The 21,145-nt window shown below is 44.8% G+C and overlaps 1 protein-coding gene and 1 pseudogene across 5 annotated transcripts in view; one reads left to right on the top strand and one right to left on the bottom strand.

The window, feature by feature from the left end:
• LOC124775714 (sorbin and SH3 domain-containing protein 1) overlaps positions 1-21,145 on the top strand; it is a 1,093,224-nt gene that overhangs the window by 104,824 nt on the left and 967,255 nt on the right. The gene's annotated exons all lie outside the window — the stretch shown is intronic.
• On the bottom strand, positions 6,866-6,983 carry LOC124724071 (annotated as a pseudogene).

The following is a 21,145-nucleotide window of genomic DNA, read 5'->3' as shown; positions in this document are numbered from 1 at the left end:
ACTCGGGAATGCCGACTACTCGCCTTTGCGAAGCACGTTTTTTTTTTTTTCAGTATAATTCGAAATGTGTTCTATAATTTCCAACCTACGGGTCGTCCTTCCACATGTTACGGCCGTGATATATCTACTACTGCGTTTAAGGTTACATCAACACTACAAACCGCTGTGAAGTACGTGGGAGAATCCCTATTCTAACGCATTTCAGGGCTCCTTCCCGTTTAGTTCACATATGAAGTGCGGGAAGATTGATGAAATGGTTCCGAGCAGCTTGTACACTTCTGTTTTGAAAAAGTGTAACACTAAGATCGAGGGATTGCGATAACGAAATGTATTCCACCTATTAGGGACATGCCACTACACGAAGGATTAGCATTACAAATCTGTACATACACTGCGACTGTGGAATTTGTGTAAGGAGTAGCTCGCCATATGCTGCAATCAGAGCCGCTAGACGTCATCTGATGGAGTCAAAGAGCACCTGAACATGCTGCTGGGGAATACTCTGCCACGCGATTCTACATCTACATCTACATCCATACCCCGCAAGCCACCTAATGGTGTGTGGCGGAGGGTACTTTGAGTACCTCTGTCGGTTCTCCCTTCTATTCAAAATAATGGTTCAAATGGCTCTGAGCACTATGGGACTTAACATCTGAGGTCATCAGTCCCCTAGAACTTAGAACTACTTAAACCTAACTAACCTAAGGACATCACACACATCCATGACCGAGGCAGGATTCGAACCTGCGACTGTAGCGGTCGCGCGGTTCCAGACTGAAGCGCCTAGAACCGCTCGGCCGCTCCGGCCGGCTCCTTATATTCCAGTCTCGTATTGTTCAGATTGTCGGTATGCCTCTGTGTGTGCTCTAATCTCCCTGATTTTATCCTCATGGTCTCTTCGCGAGATATACGTAGGAGGGAGCAATATACTGCTTGACTCCTCGGTGAAGATATGTTCTCGAAACTTCAACAAAAGCCCGTACCGAGCTACTGAGCGTCTCTCCTGCAGAGTCTTCCACTGTAGTTTATCTATCATCTCCGTAACACTTTCGCGATTACTAAATGATCCTGTCCGTGATTTCCCTAAATCGCTTCAGGCAAAAGCCGGGATGGTTCCTTTGAAAGGGCACGGCCGATTTCCTTCCCCATCCTTCCCTCACCCGAGCTTGCGCTCCGTCTCTAATGACCTCGTTGTCGACAGGACGTTAAACACTAATCTCCTCCTCCAAATGATCCTGTAACGAAGCGCGCTGCCCTCCGTTGGATCTTCTCTATCTCTTCTATCAACCCTGTCTGGTACGGATCCCACACTGGTCAGCAATATTCAAGCAGTAGGCGAACGAGTGTACTGTAACCTACTTCCTTTGTTCTCGGATTGCATTTCCTTAGGATTCTTCCAATGAATCTCAGTCTGGCATCTGCTTTACCGACGATTAATTTTATATGGTCATTCCATTTGAAATCACTCCTAATGCCTACTCCCAGATAATTTATGGAATTAACTGCTTCCAGTTGCTGACCTGCTATATTGTAGCTAAATGATAAAGGATCTTTCTTTCTAGGTATTCGCAGCACATTACACTTGTCTACATTGAGATTCAATTGACATTCCCTGCACCATGCGTCAATTCGTTGCAGATCGTCCTGCATTTCGGTACAATTTTACATTGTTACAACCTCTCGATACACCACAGCATCATCTGCAAAAAGCCTCAGTGATGGTTGGTTGGTTGGTTTGGGGAAGGAGACCAGACAGCGCGGTCATCGGTCTCATCGGATTAGGGAAGGATGGGGAAGGAAGTCGGCCGTGCCCTTTCAGAGGAACCATCCCGGCATTTGCCTGGAGTGATTTAGGGAAATCACGGAAAACCTAAATCAGGATGGCCGGACGCGGGATTGAACCGTCGTCCTCCCGAATGCGAGTCCAGTGTCTAACCACTGCGCCACCTCGCTCGGTAAAGCCTCAGTGAACTTCCGATGTTATCCACAAGGTCATTTATGTATATTGTGAATAGCAACGGTCCTACGACACTCCCCTGCGGCACACCTGAAATCACTCTTACTTCGGAAGACTTCTCTCCATTGAGAATGACATGCTGCATTCTGTTATCTAGGAGCTCTTCAATCCGATCACACAATTAGTCTGATAGTCCATATGCTCTTACTTTGTTCATTAACCGACTGTGGGGAACCGTATCGAACGCCTTGCGGAAGTCAAGAAACACGGCATCCAGCTGGGAACCCGTGTCTATGGCCGTCTGAGTCTTGTGGACGGATAAATAGCCTGTCCACAAAGCATCAACTACTGCTGCAGGAGGACCTGAACGAACAAGTTGCCGACCTACCATATCTCAGACGTGTCCGAGGGGCGAACGAGCAGGACAGGGAAGCAGTGGTACCCGTCGTTCTTCGAAGAAGGCTTGGACATTCCTAACCACATGCGGACGGGCGTTGTCCTGTTGAAATATGGTTCAAATGGCTCTGAGCACTATGGGACTTAACTTCTGAGGACATCAGTCCCCTATAACTTAGAACTTCTTAAACCTAACTAACCTAAGTACATCACACACATCCATGCCCGAGGCAGGATTCGAACCTGCGACCGTAGCGGTCGCGCGGTTCCAGACTGAAGTGCCTAGAACCGCTCTGCCGCTCTGGTCGGCGCTGAAATATGTCATGTGCAACGGCGTGCAGGAGGGTCAGTGCCTGTGGTTGTAAAACCTCCCTGCAGTAGCGGTAGATGTTCAGATTGCCCTCAAGAGGTAGGAGGCGAGATCGCGTGTTACAGGCAACAGCGCCTTAACACATCACACTTGGCGTTTGTCCGCTGTGCCGCTCAACAACACAGTCTGCCCGATTGCGTTTACCAGGGCGTCGTCGAACGCACATGCTGCCATCACTGTAGGACAAGTTGAAGCGCGACTCGCCCGGAAACAGTACATTTTATCACTCGGCTCGCCAGTATGGCCATTCACATGCCCATTGCACTTTGCGGCGTTGGTGGTTTCTCGTCAACGGAGGCCCGTAGAAGACGGCGTCGAACGGTCGACGCATACACGTCCAGACCCGTTGCTGTGCTCCAACGTCGCGCCAACACTGTGGATGAAGTTGTTTGTCCGTTACGGCCAAGTCGACAAAATGGCGACCATCTCTCGCTGTGGTCATATTCTGTCGTCCAGTTCCCTGTCGGCGCTTTGTACAACCCTCTTCTCTTCGCTGGTCCCACGTACGCCTCATCGATGAAGCAGACACCCGTAGACGTACACCTATGCACCAGTGCCCCAAGCGTGGATGTCTGTAACTACAGGCTGGTTCACGTAGAACTATTACACTATCCACGTGGGACGTACCTGGCGCACATGCGCAGTTGACGGTAATAACGCGCGAAACGCAGATAGAACTGTCTGATCTATTGTAAATTCGTTCGTTCTACCTCGCGAAACACAAGGGGGGGGGGGGGGAGGCTTGTAACATATTGGAACGTGGTTCAAACTATTATGTGAGCTCAAGGTTCCTATTTAATAAGAAATTGTTTTTGTCATTATTGAATAAATAATTGTTATTCTCGTATGAGGGTTACTACTGTTCTGAATTGCAGACTCAACAGTTAGTTTTATATTACAACACTTGGTTGCACAGGTATAAGTACATATGAGTTTACATTTATACAGCAATTTGCAGATGGACGACCCACTTATAAACTACATCATACTTACGCCAGTGTCTGTAACACTTTCTGTATTTCACGATTGCAATTTCGGCCTTGGGCCATTATCAGGTCCACATTTTTGTGGCTTTAAGCCATGTCAATTTAAAATGAGGTGACGCATTTGTATGTCGTTGTCATTACTATTAAATACATTCGTGACAACGACATATACACTACAGGCCATTAAAATTGCTACACCAAGAAGAAATGCAGATGATAAACGGGTATTCATTGGACAAATATATTATACTCGAACTGACGTGTGATTACATTTTCAAGCAATTTGGGTGCATAGATCCTGAGAAATCAGTACCCAGAACAACCACCTCTGGCTGTAATAACGCCTTGATAAGCCTGGGCATTGCGTCAAACAGAGCTTGGCTGGCGTGTACAGGAACAGCTGCCCATGCAGCTTCAACACGATATCACAGTTCCTCAAGAGCAGTGTCTGGCGTATTGTGACGAGCCAGTTGCTCGGCCACCATTGACCAGAGAGAGATCTGGAGAAAGTGCTGGCCAGGGCAGCAGTCGACCATTTTCTGTATCCAGAAAGGCCCGTACAGGACCCACAACATGCGGTCGTGCATTATCGTGCTGAAATGTAGGGTTTCGCAGGGATCGAATGAAGGGTAGAGCCACGGGCCGTAACACTTCTGAAATGTAACGTCCACTGTTCAGAGTGCCGTCAATGCGAACAAGAGGTGACCGAGACGTGTAACCAATGACACCCCATACCATCACGTCGGGTGATACGCCAGTATGGCGATGACAAATACACGCTCGCAATGTGTGTTCACCGCGATGGCGCCAAACACGGATGCGACCATCATGATGCTGTAAACAGAACCTGCATTCATCCGAAAAAATTACGTTTTGCCACTCGTGCACCCAGGTTCGTCGTTGAGTGCACCACTGCAGGCGCTCCTCTCTGTGATGCAGCGTCAAGGGTAACCGCAGCCACGGTCTCCGAGCTGATAGTCCATGCTGCTGCAAACGTCGTCCAACTCCTCGTGCAGATAGTTGTTGTCTTGCTAACGTCCCCATCTGTTGACTCAGGGATCAAGACATGGCTGCACGATCCGTTACAGCCGTGCGGATAAGATGCCAGTCATCTCGACTGCTAGTGATACGAGGCCGTTGGGATCCAGCACGGCGTTCCGTATTACCCTCCTGAAACCACCGATTCCATATTCTGCTAACAGTCATTGGATCTCGACCAACGAGAGCAGCAGTGTCGCGATACGATAAAGCGCAATCGCGATAGGCTACAATCCGACCTTTATCAAAGCCGGAAACTTGATGGTACGCATTTCTCCTCCTTACACGAGGCATCACAACAACGTTTCACCAAGCAACTGCGGTCAACTGCTATTTGTGTATGAGAAATCGGTTGGAAACTTTCCTCGTGTGAGCACGCTGTAAGTGTCTCCACCGGCGCCAACCTTGTGGGAATGCTCTGTAAAGCTAATCAGTTGCATATCTTCTTCCTGTCGCTTAAATTTCGCGTCTGCAGCACGTCATCTTCGTGGTGTAGCAATTTTAATGGCCAGTAGTGTAAATGCGTCAGCTCATTTTAAGTTGACATGGATTAAAGGCACAAAAATTTGCACTTGATAATGGCCTAAGGCCGAGATTGCAATCGTGAAATAAAGAAAGTGTTACAGTCACTGGCGTAAATATGTCTTTTATAAAGTTCTACATGACTGTGAATTCCAGGTATAAAAAGTTAATTAGAAGACCCACTTGTTTTTGGAGCTATTGCCCTGGCAGAAGCAGTAAATCTTCGGATTAGGGCAGAACGACGACGAAAAGGAAAAGCCAGACGTTGTTGAGTTCGACCCTGGCTGAAAAGAAGGAACGAAGGTAGCGGATTATATTCACTGCTTATGAAAGAACTGAGGCTCGAAGATCCTCAAGAATTTCAGAACTTCGTGAGTATGGACATGCCCTGTTTCGAAAAGCTGCTGTTTATGATAGAAGATGGATTTAGCAAGTGTGACACAGTCATGAGGGAGGCAGTCTCACATTCTCGAGAGTAAGAATTAAATCATATGTTTATACGTTTTGGGATCATACCAGCCTACATCATTGACAAAATACCGCTAAACTCCCTGTTATGATGCAGACTGGTTGTAACATTACGTTTCATGGTGACTGGGGAATCTTTCAAGAGACTGGCTTGTAGCCACAGAATAGGACAGCCCATCATTTCAAAAGTTGTTGTGGATGTATGCACTGCAGTTTGCAACATGTTAATGGACCAATACTTCAAGGTGCACTTGTGTTATTTTTCCAAGTTTAGAATAAATAAATATATATATACGTGTGCTACTCAAGAGTTTTGCAGTCCTCGTCTGGCGCATCGGGCGAAACTGCACGGCCTTTATCGTCTATCAGTGCCAGTTTCTTTTTTCTGGCATGCTGAAATAAAGCAAGAGATGCAATCAAATCAAACACGAACTTTCGTAAGCTAAAGTATTAGGATACAAATCAAGAATAAACAAAAATGTTCAGATGTGTGTGAAATCTTATGAGACTTAACCGCTAAGGTCATCAGTCCCTAAGCTTACACACTACTTAACGCAAATTATCGTAAGGACAAACACACACACCCATGCCCGAGGGAGGACTCGAACCTCCGCCAGGACCAGGCGCACAGTCTATGACTGCAGCGCCTGAGACCGCTCGGCTAATCCCTCGCGGCATCGAGAATCACCGCGTGACGTTAAATGCATATTACTCAGAAATAAACGATTGGCGACGTATCTTATTACGATACAGTGGGTAATACACATAGCTTTCCTCGCTGTGTGCCTGAATTAAGACGCTTAAAACCTCTTTGCTCCATTTCTAGAATACAAAGTAATCAATAGGAAAAATGCTTTCACAGACAGCTAGAGTAAAAGAAAGTTTGCTGGCTAGAAAAGGTTTTTTCTGCATTTATGAAAACCTAAAGCACTCCCTCTTCAGGCCACAAGTGGTCCATCGGGACCATCCGACAGCCATGTCATTCTCACTGAGGATGCGGATAGGAGGGCCGTGTGGTCAGCACACCGCTCTCCCGGTCGTTACGATGGTTTTCTTTGACCGGAGCCCCTACTATTCGGTCGAGTAGCTCCTCAGTTGGCATCACAAGGCTGAGTGCACACCGAAAAATGGCAACAGCGCATGGCGGTCCGGAGGGTAACCCATCCAAGTGCCGGCCACGTCCGACAGCGCTTAACTTCGGTGATCTCACGGGAACCGGTGTATCCACTGCAGCGAGGCCGTTGCCAATGAAAACCTACTTAGTGAAAAAAAAACATGGAAAAGCCCCAACATGACAATCTGAAATTAGCTACTAGTCACCAAAGAGTAAGCAAATAACAAGCAGAAAACACTGCGGTAGCCGCTTTGCGCATGCTTGAGTTATCGCTGCCTAGTGCGCGTGGGCGGATTGACAGCAGTTTAGAATTGCTCCCTATTCCGGCGCGCGGATAATGTGTGTGCTAATTTTCGTAGTTTCATCCGTTCTATCGCTAGATGCCTGTCGCGCTAGACCAGTACTGTTCGCGGCGTATCGTCGTGTAATACCCCCTTTACGAGCCGCAATGTCACGGAACGACATACTCGCCTCCAGGGGACCAATTATTCTGCCCCATTCGAACGCACTCACAAGCCGATATTCCACCCTACAATGTCGGCGAGGCGTAGTGGCAATTGCGTACACGTTTCCACATCGTACGACGGCTCCGCACCGGCTGAACGTTGCATAACACTGAACTGTCCGGTCACACAAAAGAGGACGCTGTTGGGCCACCTCTCGGCCACATAAGTTACTTATTATGGTTCCGCTGTTCTACACGTCCTCTTTACAAACAGTAGTGCAGTTAGTCTAATTTCGTCTTAGTTGTCCCTACAGGAGCGATGTGTCGGAGAGCTGCAGTATATAGGGTGTATATTTTAAGTTGATAAACCAGAATAAGTCGAAAAATAAGCTTCAGAAGAAAAAATGTGTAGAATCCAAAGTTGATTATTTTCGAGGGGGACATCTGCTGGTGCTAAAATTAGCCCGCCACCCCAGCCCCCTGGGGTGGGGCGGGAGGAAAACTTTACAATTTCTAATGGGAACCCCCATTTTTATTGCAGAATCAGATTCTACATAAAAAATACTACGTACGTTTTGTCTTAAACATTTGTTTTGATTCTTGGTAGCTGGCGCTGTAATTCAAGAAAATCCATGTTCTAATTATTGCGTGGAAAATAGTTACGGATAAATAAAAAATACTTATTTACTTCGTAAATTTTGATTCGCTAAAACTAAAATTGTTTCTCTCTCCCCATAGGGTGGGGTTTGAGGGAGAGGAATGAGAGTTTTACAAACGTTGACCCAAATATTAATTTTTCCGCAGATTCGGATAAGTTTTGTTTGGGTCAAATGGCTCTGAGCACTATGGGACTTAACTACTGTGGTCATCAGTCCCCTAGAACTTAGAACTAGTTAAACCTAACTAACCTAAGGACACCACACACATCCATGCCCGAGGCAGGATTCGAACCTGCGACCGTAGCAGTCGCGCGGTTCCGGACTGCGCGCCTAGAACCACTAGACCACCGCGGCCGGCAAGTTTTGATTGTTTCGTGGTCATGAGGCCACACAACTTTTAATTATCAAACAAATCATCGGAATAGCTAACTAACTAACCAGAATCCTACTTACTAACGAGTGAACTCATTTTTTATTTATCCGTAACCATTTTCCACGCAAAAGGGAGAACATGGATTTGTTGAATTACAGCGCCAACTACCAAGAACCAAAATAAATGCTTAAGACAAAATGTACGTAGTTTTATATGTAGAATATGATTCTTCAATAAAAAATGGGGGTTCTCATTTGAAATTTTAAAGTTGCCTCCCGTTCCACCCCCAGGGGGCTCGGGTGGCGGGCTAATTTTAGCACAGCAGATGCCTCCCTCGAAAATAATCAACTTTAGATTCTACACATTTTTTCTTCTGAAGCTTATTTTTCGATTTATTCTGGTTTGTCAACTTGAAATTTACACCCTGTATAGTGTTGCAGTGCGAGGTATGAATTCTCAGGTCACCAGAGTCAATACTGCATTGTGTAGTAGTGATCTTTTGAGCCTAATACGTTTTGTGCTCGATGCTGCCCGTCTTTTGTTCGTTATCGATTGTCTTAAGAAAAAATGAATTATTAGGACTCTGTATCGCTTCATGACAGATGTTATATGTGTGTAAAGTCGGGCTAAGAGATTGCTGTTTTGCTGATTTCCAAGAAGTATTGGTTATCGAAGTCACGGCGTGTCTCTCGCCGACATATCGAATGGGTGACTTTCGAGGCGGCAAACATGAATAATGTTTTCTGGGTTGCTAACAGAACTTTGTGACGACTGAATCGCATGTACCATCGAGCTCGTACAGTCTCACGTGGCGGAAGCTAATTCCGCGATTGTGTAGTATAGATAGGCTGAGACTTCGATGTGCTACGTTTCTTCGAAATTAAGCCAGATTTATTCTTCAAGCCTTTTATAGTGATTCCGGACTATAATCGAAGATACCAATAAATTAATACACTGGTTTATGGTGAGACTTAACCTTGTTTTACAGTGTCCACATAGTTAAAAAAATGGTTCAAATGGCTCTGAGCACTATGGGACTCAACTTCTGAGGTCATTAGTCCCCTAGAACTTAGAACTAGTTAAACCTAACTAACCTAAGGACATCACAAACATCCATGCCCGAGGCAGGATTCGAACCTGCGACCGTAGCGGTCTTGCGGTTCCAGACTGCAGCGCCTTTAACCGCACGGCCTCTTCGGCCGGCTGTCCACATAGTTATTTTCAGATTGAAAGATTACCTGTTTACATTTCAGGATAAAACTTTTTCGCATCGCTCATATTGGCAGGCTGCAGACGGTGGCGAGTTTAATCGTATTATTCCTAGTAATTATTTTGAAACTTTGTCGGGCCGACCATTACCTGCACACTCGACGGACCGTTGTACCACGCTGTATACCACCTACTCAAAGGAAGTTCATTTAACTCAAGGAAGAACAGAGACGTATTCTTTAGGGTGTAGTATATTTCCAGATTCGTCGCAAAACTGATTCTACTATGTTAGCTACCGTGGAGTAGTTGACGTTTATCTTCAACAAACAATTCAGCCTTTTGAGCACTTCCGTGACGCTCGCCTCTGAATCAAACAGATCCGCGACCATACGAGTTTCCCTCCTTTGTGTAAGTTCAGTATCCCCCGTTGTGGCTCGATCGCTAGTAGTGTAGGTTTCGTGTTGATCTTGATTAATTCCCGGATAAAAGAATTCAAAATGTAAATATTTGTGAAGACTTTGACGAAGTAGACCATCACCTTAGAGGTAGAAGCTTCGGATACAGTCGAAAATGTCAATGCAAAACTCCATGATGAAGAAGGAATTCCCTCATATTAGTATAAACTGGCATTTTCTGATAGGCAGGTGTAAGGTGGCCGAATATTGCCTCATTATAACATCCAGAAAGAATCTACTTCACACCTTGTGTAAGACTTCTCGGTGGTGGTAACAAGCAAAGAACAATAAATACTCAACACTCAAAAAACCTAAGCACAAGAAGAAGGAGGTTAAGCTTTCAGTCCTGAAATTTTAGAAAGTTGACGAAAATGGGAAGAGTCATTGTCTGCTTACTGAATGCCCATCAGAACAGTGTGATGCTGGAATACTCGTGGCTGCCATAGGCGTGGAAAATTAGACACATATTAGTATTCAGCAAACCTGAAGTACGAATCTGTTACTGTATTGTTTCTTGGAATTGTAACGTTACTGACACAGAAAGAATAAGTAACAGAAAAAAGTGGAGAAGTGCCGGACTGTGGATTTAAAAGCCTCGGCTTCGATCCCCCGTCTGTCCTTGGACGTGTATCTGTCGCTTATGAATTGTTCCACCTCTGGCAATGTTTGTTGATGTAAAAAATGTGGAGTTGTACAGCGGTTCAGGGTCCAAATAAACAGAAAGTCCCCCTGTAACTGGCTAGGAAAGGAGGAAGGCAACAGCACACAACCTCCACCGGGAGGAGTTCAGACAAATCTTCAAATTGATGACAGCTTTACGTAGCTATACTTACTATGAGTGCTATAAACCGGAGCGTTTATACCAGGATGGATCGCTCAAGTATTTTGTGACCAGACTCCTTTGTGCAATGACAGCACTTTTCCAGTATCCAAACAACTAACCGAAGTCTGTTCCGTAACATTTTAACCTCTTATTGCCCATTTCCGGGACGAACAAGAGGCGAAGGACCACTTGTTAGGCGCGCGGTTTGAAGCGCCCTGTCACGGAATGCGCAGCCCGTCCCGCCGGAGGTTGGCTTGCGTTGTTTGGGGAAAGAGACAAACAGCAAGGTCATCGGTCTCGCCGGATGAGGGAAAGACGGAGAAGGAAGTCGGCCGTGCCATTTTAAAGGAACCATCCCGACATTTGCCTGGAGCGATTTAGGGAAATCACAGGAAACCTAAATCAGGATGGCCGGACGCGGGACTGAACCGCCGTCCTCCCGAATGCGAGTCCAGTGTGCCAACCACTGTTCCATCTCGCTCGGTGCCAGAGGTTCCAGTCCTCCCTCGGGCATGGGTGTGTGTGTGTGTGTATGTGTGTGTGTGTTGTTCTTAGCATAATTTAGTTAAAGTAATGAGGAGGTGTTGAATAGGACTGGGGAGAAGAGAAGTTTGTGGCACAACTTCACTAGAAGAAGGGATCGGTTGGTAGGACATGTTCTGAGGCATCAAGGGATCACCAATTTAGTATTGGAGGGCAGCGTGGAGGGTAAAAATCGTAGAGGGAGACCAAGAGATGAATACACCAAGCAGATTCAGAAGGATGTAGGTTGCAGTAGGTACTGGAAGATGAAGCAGCTTGCACAGGATAGAGTAGCATGGAGAGCTGCATCAAACCAGTCTCAGGACTGAAGACCACAACAACAACAGTGTGAAAGTATAGGGACCGATGAACTCAGCAGTTTGGTCCCTTAGAAATAAACACACACACACACACACACACACACACACACACACACACACACACACACACACACAGAATTTGTTAGTTTCCATTTGAGATCTATTTTCTCCGATTTCACCATTATGGACTTAGCGAGAGTCTTACGCAGGGCGAAGTAATATTCTTCTCGACCTGTCATGAAAAATACGGGCTCATAATTTATGGAGTAAGGCTTTTCATCATGCACTATGTATTGTAGAGTGCCGAACAGAGATTTTTGGACATTTATTTGATCCTCTCGCGCTGGATAAACAGTTGAGTGACAAGTGGCAAGTATTTGCTTTTAATCTTCTCAGTCGTTGGAAGGACTGTTGCGCTGATAAAAAATTCTCAGCAGACGCTAAGTCAGGTGCTTCGTTAGCTTTACGTCTAACCTCTGTCGCGTCAAACATACAATGCATAAACACAAGTGAAACCTAGAGACGATTGTCTTCCTTTGTCACAGACTTCAAGATTGACTTAATGATAAAAAAAATCTCAAACATTCTTCTTTATTTTCGACGACCGGTTTCGACTCACTTTGCTGTCATTTTCTGATCTGTCGAAAGCGGGTGTCGAAAATAAAGAGGAATTTTTCTGATCTTGGCTACAGAAAGCGTTTACCAAGGAAAACAGATCACTCCTTCAAACTTCTCATCATGAGAAAATTCAATGAAAGTGATGAATTTAGAAGATGATGGATTTAATGATATGGATGATGATAGTTTTTATGTACCGTAAATTTTCAGGTGAGAGAGGAAATCGGTCTTTCATTTGAAGAGCCGAAGTACTCTAAAATTAACAAATGAATATGTTTATGGGGCCAAATGGAAGCATTGTCATAGATATTTTCAGACTTCTTTTTAATGTATGTGTAAATTGATTGTTCGCCTATAGATCCCTAATTTGTGTGCTTGGCAAGTATCTGTCGGCGGCCGCTATGATGTGAAGGATCTTACTTTGCAGGTACTGCAGCTTCTTCAGATATGTGTCGGTTACCATTGACAACACCTCCGATCCATACAGCATCGTGAGGAGTGTTACATGCCTGTAAATCTTGAACTTAGTTTCAATTTAAGCGGGTACATGCGACGGAACACACGCAATATTTCGTGCCATGGCTATTTACTTGCAAAACGTTAGGCATCTTGGAAGTTGACGCTATAAATGCAGTGCAGAGTTGCACCTCTGTTTATTTCTGGCCCCAGATAAAATTTGGTGGTCTGGGAGTTTGGCCTTATATGTGACCATTACTGTGAAGCTTTTCTCTCAATTTATTTTTATTTCCCAGACGTTGCACGAGTCTACGACTGCAACAAGGTATTCCTGTAGCTTTTTGGTTTTGAGCACCACCGTATTACCGGCGTACAGGGAAGTTTCACCGTCCATCAACTTCAGTACATCGTTGGCGTAAAGTGTGTATAATGCACCGACCCCTGTGGATCCACAGCCTCAGTCCTCCTGATCAGAGAAGGTCGGATTAGATCCACCTGCGCCCAAATATGGTTTTCTTCCCAATACAGATATGTCCATCTATAGAGGGCCGAGCGGAGACCCTTTTGCGTGAAGTCAGGGTAGCCGCTGGAAACCCGTGAAACGTCAACGACGCTAATGAAACGCTATTAGAGTTCAGTCACTTATTATTAATGTTTACAAGTCGTCGTTCTTAACACACCCGCTTGGCTGTTCATTCAGCTGCGTATTGTACTCCAGCTGACGTCAGTCCATTCGGTTCCGCTGCTGCACGCCCAGGCGAGGTTTAGCGGCCCCAGCGCCGCGGCTGTTGCCCAGCGTGAAGGGATGTCAGACTGGTTGCTGGAGTGCCCACGGTACCACTCAGAGTTCTGCAGTGTCCCTTCATGATCCATCCAAGACTTACAGTGTTTCCAACAGATATTTACACATCGTCCACAAACGCGTGCTTGTGATATCAGTTTCTGGCTATTTGTGTTTTATTTTGCGGTGACATACGTGTTTCAAACTATACGGGATTCAGTTGTTCTGTGATCATTACATACAGGTCACATGTGCTCTGGGGCTAGTGAAGATTTGACAACTCAAGAAATTATCGATAATCTATTTAAAACTATTACTAGCATAAATAATTTTTAAGTGATGTAGATGCCTTGATGGCTGATAATGTACGCAGGCACCTCGAGACGCGTCACTAATAAATTAATGTTTCGAGGTTTAAAATCCTTAAACAGTGTGCATGTGTGATGTTATCTCCTGTATCTCAATGAGACATTCACTGGCAAGGTTTCTCAACGGGGCGAATTAATTAGTAGCTGACAAAATATATGATTTCGCTTACCCAACAGTAGCAACATGGAGGGAATCCACAATGATAATGGACAGACTCTTTAAATAGCAACATGAAGTGCATGTCTTTGAAACTTCTCTTGTTTCATTGAAATATTATCTTATTGTAGTCCATCATCGGAACGTTTTCTTGTAAGAGATTGCATCAGGCAAATGAGCAGTCTACCCAACGTAATCGTTCGAAAGCGATAACCGATCAAAATTTGGAAATTTGTGGTAAGGTCTTATGGGACCAAACTGCTTGGGTCATCCGTCCCAAAGCTTACACACTACTTAATCTAACTTAAACCAACTTGCGCTAAGGACGACACACACACCTATGCCCGAGGGAGGATTCGAACCTCCGGCGCGGAGGAGGGGGGGGGGGGAGGGGGGTGCCGCGCGGACCGTGATAGAAAACGCCTCAGACCGCGCGTCGATAACCGATCACACTCGCGCTGTTCTCACGATACAATGCTACGCACAGCAAGGGAAATGATAAAATAAAATATCTCCGGAGGTTCTGACCTTCTTCTGTAAAGCAACTAACGAAAGAACACAGCACGAACAGTGTTCGATCGTCCACCTCCGAATAATCCGCCGCCAGCCTCTCCCATTTTTGCACTGAAAGACATTTAAAAAGTACAGTATAAAGTCAGTCAATAATGTGGAGACAGAATAGTTGTCTTATTGGAATTAATGAACTTGGTTACTTATGGTGAAATAGGTAATAATTATGCCAAAAAAATTAACACGCAACTTACATTTGCCCCGTACAAGGTACCATCAAAGAAAGACAAATTGAAAGCACGAGGACAAGAGAAATCAACGCTATCCTTTCTTCTCAGCGACGCTGATTTAACTTGTGTTACAGATCTTGAAAATTCTTCCAGTGTAAATGTTCATTGCAAACACATTGGTCTATAGATAACACATTTTATCAGATACATTAAGTAGTACTTTAACCATATTTTAAAATATATCACTATGGACATCAATAAGAAAGTAAGAAGACAATAAGAATGAAATTAAGCACTTCACCTGGTTGCAGAGCCATATATCCTTTCATAATAGAGTCACAGTAAGCTAATCTGCCAATATGACTTACGATAACACAACAAATTTAGGTTCTTGAGACTAGTTACATTATTTAGCAACGATCGTCTTCAGTCTGTAACGTTGCACATAGACTGAGAAATAATTTAATTTCTGTTGCTAGTAACAACGAGCAAGTGAATATAAACTAGGATACGGAGTAAACATCGAGCGGCCTCGCGTGTGTTTTGTTTCTCAATCGACGCACGTTCCCGAAATCTGTGTTTCACAGACGGACTCAGTACAAGTAAGTGTCATGTCTTTGTACGTCTACATGAAATTCAGTTCGTATGGTGGAAGGCCGTTTCCCACGATGCTACAAAATGTATACGCCGCGACCAGGTTGAGTTCATCTCGTGGATGGAAGCGTGAGGCCAGGCACAGAATGTCACTAGCAGGAAGTACTGGCGAGCGAGCCCACACATGTAGATGACCGTAGCAGCTACCGCGTGGGACGTATTGTGACGCATGAAGTAAGAGTATTTCTACTTCTGACGTCAGACAAGGCCTATCGTTTTCAGGATGCTGAAGTTTTTCTGCTTAGTGAGACAACTGGAATCCGTATCCTAGCAGCGAGACGTTATTACATCGAAGTGATTATTCCCTTACACGATCTGATTTAGAGTTCCAGAAATATATCTACTGGTTTTTAATCGGAGAATAATAAAAAAGCAGAAATACCGGAGGAAAAGCTAAAATAATTCACAAATATTTATCACAAACATAATCATAAGCCGGCCGGTGTGGCCGAGCGGTTCTAGGCGCTTCAGTCTGGAGCCGCGTGACCGCTACGATCGCAGGTTCGAATCCTGCCTCGGGCATGGGTGTGTGTGATGTCCTTAGGTTAGTTAGGTTTAAGTAGTTCTAAGTTATAGGGGACTGATGACCTCAGAAGTTACGTCCCGTAGTGCTCAGAATGCACAAGTTTTTGTGTTCATTTTTGTACAAGATACAGCTTTCTGAAATTGGATAAAACTTTTCGGAATACCCTGTGTAACGTCCCAGACTGCAGACAGTCGATGTTAAACATTTTTACGCTGACGGGTCTCTCAAGACTGAACAAATAGTTCGTGGAGCTGCAGTGTGTCTGGTTTGCCTTCGCACATTTGTGACGGAGCTGTTCATCAAGGAAGTTCCTAGTTTAACTGTGACACGCAGGGCATTCGATTGTGCCTTGAGGTAAGAAGTACCAAGCACCTCTGTCGTGTATACAAAGAAATTTTTCGCCCAGGGGTCCAGGTAGACCTGCGTTTTGAAACATAACAAGACGCTACAAAAATGCAAATTTGTGCCTTCAGCGTCAACCACCAGACTTCCTGTAAAGCGGCCTACAGACGAAGTAACGGGTAAATTAGATGCGGCCCGCAACAACAGGACGCCTCGCATGCTGCTCCGTTCCCAAGGAGTCAGGTTTCTGGAGAGAACTCGCTTAAATCCAAGAAGACCTTGGCACAAGTCATTTCGTTGTTAGTGCAACACGACGCTTGGCCTCAAACCTAGTTCGCGACGCGGAGTGTAAAACATGCTTCATGCTCGTATAATGCATGAACACTATGTGATCAAAAGTATACAATTTGACTTTGGGATGTTCTGGAACGCCCACTTCGCGCCAGGCCTCACCGACCGACGTCGATACCTCTCCTCAGTGCATCACTCCATGAAGAATGGGCTGCCATTCCCCAAGAAACGTTCCAGCACCTGACTGAACGTATCCCTGCGAGAGTGGAAGCTGTCATCAAGGCTAAGGGTGGGCCAACACCATATTGAAATCTAGCACTACCGATGGAGGGCGCCACGAACTCCTAAGTAATTTTCAGCCAGGTGTCCGGATATTTTTGATCACATAATGTATCTATATCTGCCTGATTACCCTGCAAGCCACACTTAGGTGTTTGGCACAGGATTAATAGAAAGTAGGACTGTTTATCTACTCTTCAACTTTCGAATACCATGTGAGAAAACGAACACCTCAATGCGAATTCAGATTTCTCTTATCTTACTACGATGGTTATCTTTCCCCGGGTAGATCGGACTAAAAAAAAAAATCGCATTCGGAGGAGAAAGCTAGTGACTGAAATTTCGTGAAAGTATTACGCCACAACGGAAAGCGGCTTTGTTTTAAGTACTGTCATCTCAATAAGCTGCTCATATTCGTGCCACTCTTTCTCCTATATCGCCATAATACAAAACGAACTGCCCCTGTTTGAACTTTTTGGAAGTCCTCCATCAATTCTCTCTGTTACAGGTAATATACCGCGCAGCAATACTCCGTAACAGGACGGACAAGCGTAGTGCAAGCAGTCTCTTCAGTATATCTACTGTGTCTTCTATGTGTTCCGCCAACAGAACGCAGTCAGAAACTTTCGAAAATTACGTCTTCTGCACCAGCAATTACACTAACAACTTTTTCTAGTGTAATTGCTCTGCAAAGTTTTTCCCCACTAGAGTTTAACTGTTATTGGCAAAGCACCTAGTGCAAAACTGTTTCGGCGGTAGCATACTTAAGGATAAAAGGAAATACTGAGTAATTAACGTATAGAAATCCAAATTTTTTTGTTCATATTCTTTTGATACTAGAGAGTTGCTCTATGCATTTTAGGATGACTAGAGAACACTTAAAAAATTTTAAACTTTTATGAAAACATGGCGCATTCAGATCGTAACTGAATCCAGCGAATGTTTCGTGGCCTTTCAGCGCCGTGTAGTATATCAGTGCTCGTGAAAGTTACAGAACTACGACACAATAATGACATACAAAAAAAAAATTCTCCACAAAAGGCGACGATCTTTCCGTTAAGTAATAACTATTTTCTGTGGTGACTTTGATGTAAATTCTTACATTGATATCTCCTGTGTTCTGGTTGGCCCTAGTAAGTGTTCTACGCACCGTGCCATTAAATCGTATTGGCTTTTAAATGTGTCCCTCATGAGTGGAATTCCACCCAGTTTCTCTCCCATTCAGAGGCTCAGCGCGCATTCGTCACTGGATGAACGTGATGATGAAATTACAAACTGGTCGGGGGAACGAGGAGGCGAGAGAAGAATATGAGCCATAGTCATAGGGTTTTAGTCATCGCCTCGACACAATAAAGTAATTAATTTCTTCGTAGTCTTCTGCGACCAGTGTCAATTTAAATAAAATCCTTCTGGATATCAGGCCGTGTCAATGTAATACATCGAAATAACTGAAATGGCGACGTTTCGACCAACTTTGCAGCGGTCGTCTTCGCCAAAAATGATTTTATACAAATTAGTTTTTGGTTTGTTTTCGAGTACTTGTCTGCAGTTGTGATACACTTTGACAACCCGACGCCACAGTACCGTAGCACGGCGCTGTCGCTAGGGGAGCCCATTGGTAAAGTGGAGTGTTGTTGTTGTTGTGGTTTTCAGTCCCAAAACTCGTTTCATGTAGCTCTCCATGCTATTCTACGATGTGCAAATCTCTTCATGTCTGAATAACTACTGGAACCTACTTACTTTTGAAACTCCTTACTGTAGTCATCTCTCGGCCTTCCTCTACGATTTTTGCCCCCCCCCCCCCCCCCCCACACTTCCGTCCAATATTAAACTGGTGATCCCTGTTTCTCAGGATGTGTGCTTCCTTTAGTCACGTTATGCCACAAATTCCTTGTCTCCCCAGTTCTATTCAGTACCTCTTGGGGGGGGGGGGCTACAGCCCCCATACCATCCCCTTCCCACCGGCCCTGAAGCGTTGTTGTTGTTATGGTCTTCAGTCCTGAGACTGGTTTGATGCAGCTCTCCATGCTACTCTATCCTGCGCAAGCTTCTTCATCTCCCAGTACCTACTGCAGCCTACATACTTCTGATTCTGCTTAGTGTATTCATCTCTTGGTCTCCCTCTACGATTTTTACCCTCCACGATGCCCTCCAATACTAAATTGGTCATCCCTTGACGCCTCAGAGCATGTCCTACCAACCGATCCCTTCTTCTAGTCAAGTTGTGCCACAAACTCCTCTTCTCCCCAATCCTATTCAGTACCTCTACATTGGTTACATGATCTTACATGTAATCTTCAGCATTCTTCGGAAGCACATTTAAAAAGCTTCTATTTTGTTCCTGTCTGAATTATTTGTCGTCCACGTTTCACTTCCGTACAAGTCTACGCTTCAGACAAATGCCTTCAGAAAACATTTCCTAAAACTTAAATTTGTATTTGATGTTAACAAATTCCTCTTTTTCAGAAACGCTTTTCTTCCCATTGTCAGTCTACATTTTACATCCTCCCTGCTTCGGCCATAATCAGTTATTTTGCTCCCCAAATAGCAAAACTCCTTTACTAATTTAAGTGTCTCATTTCCTAATCTAATTCCCTCAGCATCACCCGACTTCATTCGACTACAGTCTATTATCCTCGTTTTGCTTTTGTTGATGTTCATCTTATATCCTCCTTTCAAGACACTGTCCATTCCGTTCAACTGCTCTTCCAAGTCCTTTGCTGCCTCTAACAGAATTACGATGTCATCGGTGAACCTCAAAGTTTTTATTTCTTCTCCGTGGATTTTAATACCTACTCCGAATTTTTTTTTGTTTCCTTTACTGCTTGCTGCCGAAATAACAAAACACATTTACTACTTTTACCCTCGCTTTATTATCCAGTTACCTCAGTTCGACTACATTCCATTAGCATTGTTTTACTTTTGTTCACATTCACCTTACACTGAAGAGCCAAAGAAACTGATACACTTGCCTGATATCGTGTAGGGTCCCCACGAGCTCACACAAGTACAGCAACTCGAAATGACATGGACTCGACTAAAGTCTGAAGTTGTGCTGAAGGGAACTGACACCAAGAATCCTGCAGGGTTGCCCATAAATCCGTAAAAGTACGAGGGCGTGGAGATCTCTTCTGAACAGCACGTTGGAAGGCAACCCAAATACGGTCAATAATGTTCACATCTGGGGAGTTTGGTTGCCAGCGGAAGTGTTTAAACTCAGAAGAGCGTTCCTGGAGCCACTCTGTAGCAATTCTGGACGTGTGGGATGTCGCATTGTCCTGCTGGAATTTGCCAAGTCCGTCGGAATGCACAATGGACATGAATGGATGCAGGTGATCAGACAAGATTGTTACGTACTGTCGCGTGTCAGAGTCGTATCTAGACGTATCAGGGGTGCCACATCACTCCAACTGCACACGCCCCACACAATTATAGAGCCTCCACCAGCTTGGACAGTCTCCTGCTGACATGCAGGTTCCCTGGATTCATAAGGTTGTCTCCATACACGTACACATACCCCTACAAGTCCATCCGCTCAATACAGTTTGAAACGAGATTCGTAAGACCAGGCAACATGTTTCCAGTCATCAACAGCCCAATGTCAGTGCTAACTGGTCCAGTCGAGGCGTAAAGCTTTGTGTCGTGCAGTCTTCAAGCATACGCGAGTGGGCCTTCGGCTCCGAAATGATTTTTCGTTGAAAAGTTCGCACGCTGTCACTTGTTAATGGCCCAGCATTGAAATTTGCAGCAATTTGCCGAGGGATTGCACTTCTGTCACGTTGAACGATTCTCTTCAGTCGTCGTTTGTCCCGTTCTTGCAGGATCTTTTCCTGGCCGCAGCAATGTCGGAGATGTGATGTTTTACTGGATTCCTGATATTCACGGTCACTCGTGAAATGGTCGTACAGGGAAATCCCCACTTCATCGCCACCTCGGAGATGGTGTGTCGCATCGCTCGTGCACCGTCTATAACACCACATTCAAACTCACTTAAATCTTGATAACCTGTCATTGGAGCAGCAGCAACCGGTCTAACAACTGCGCCAGGCACTTGTTGTCTCTTATAGGCGTTACCGATTGGAACGCCCTATTCTGCCTGTTTACGCATCTCTGTATTTCAATACGCATGCATATACCAGTTTCTTTAGCGATTCAATGTATATCCCTTTCAAGATACTGACCATTTTGTTCAACTGCTCTTCCAAGTCCTGTGCTGTCCCTGACAAAATTACTATCTCATCGGCAAACCTCATAATTTTCATTTCTTCTCTCTGAT

Source organism: Schistocerca piceifrons, chromosome 1 (assembly GCF_021461385.2).
Source record: "Schistocerca piceifrons isolate TAMUIC-IGC-003096 chromosome 1, iqSchPice1.1, whole genome shotgun sequence".
In the NCBI taxonomy this organism is placed as follows: Eukaryota; Metazoa; Arthropoda; class Insecta; order Orthoptera; family Acrididae; genus Schistocerca; species Schistocerca piceifrons.
Note: the sequence above shows the minus strand (reverse complement) of the source record. Positions and strands in the feature narration are given on the sequence as shown.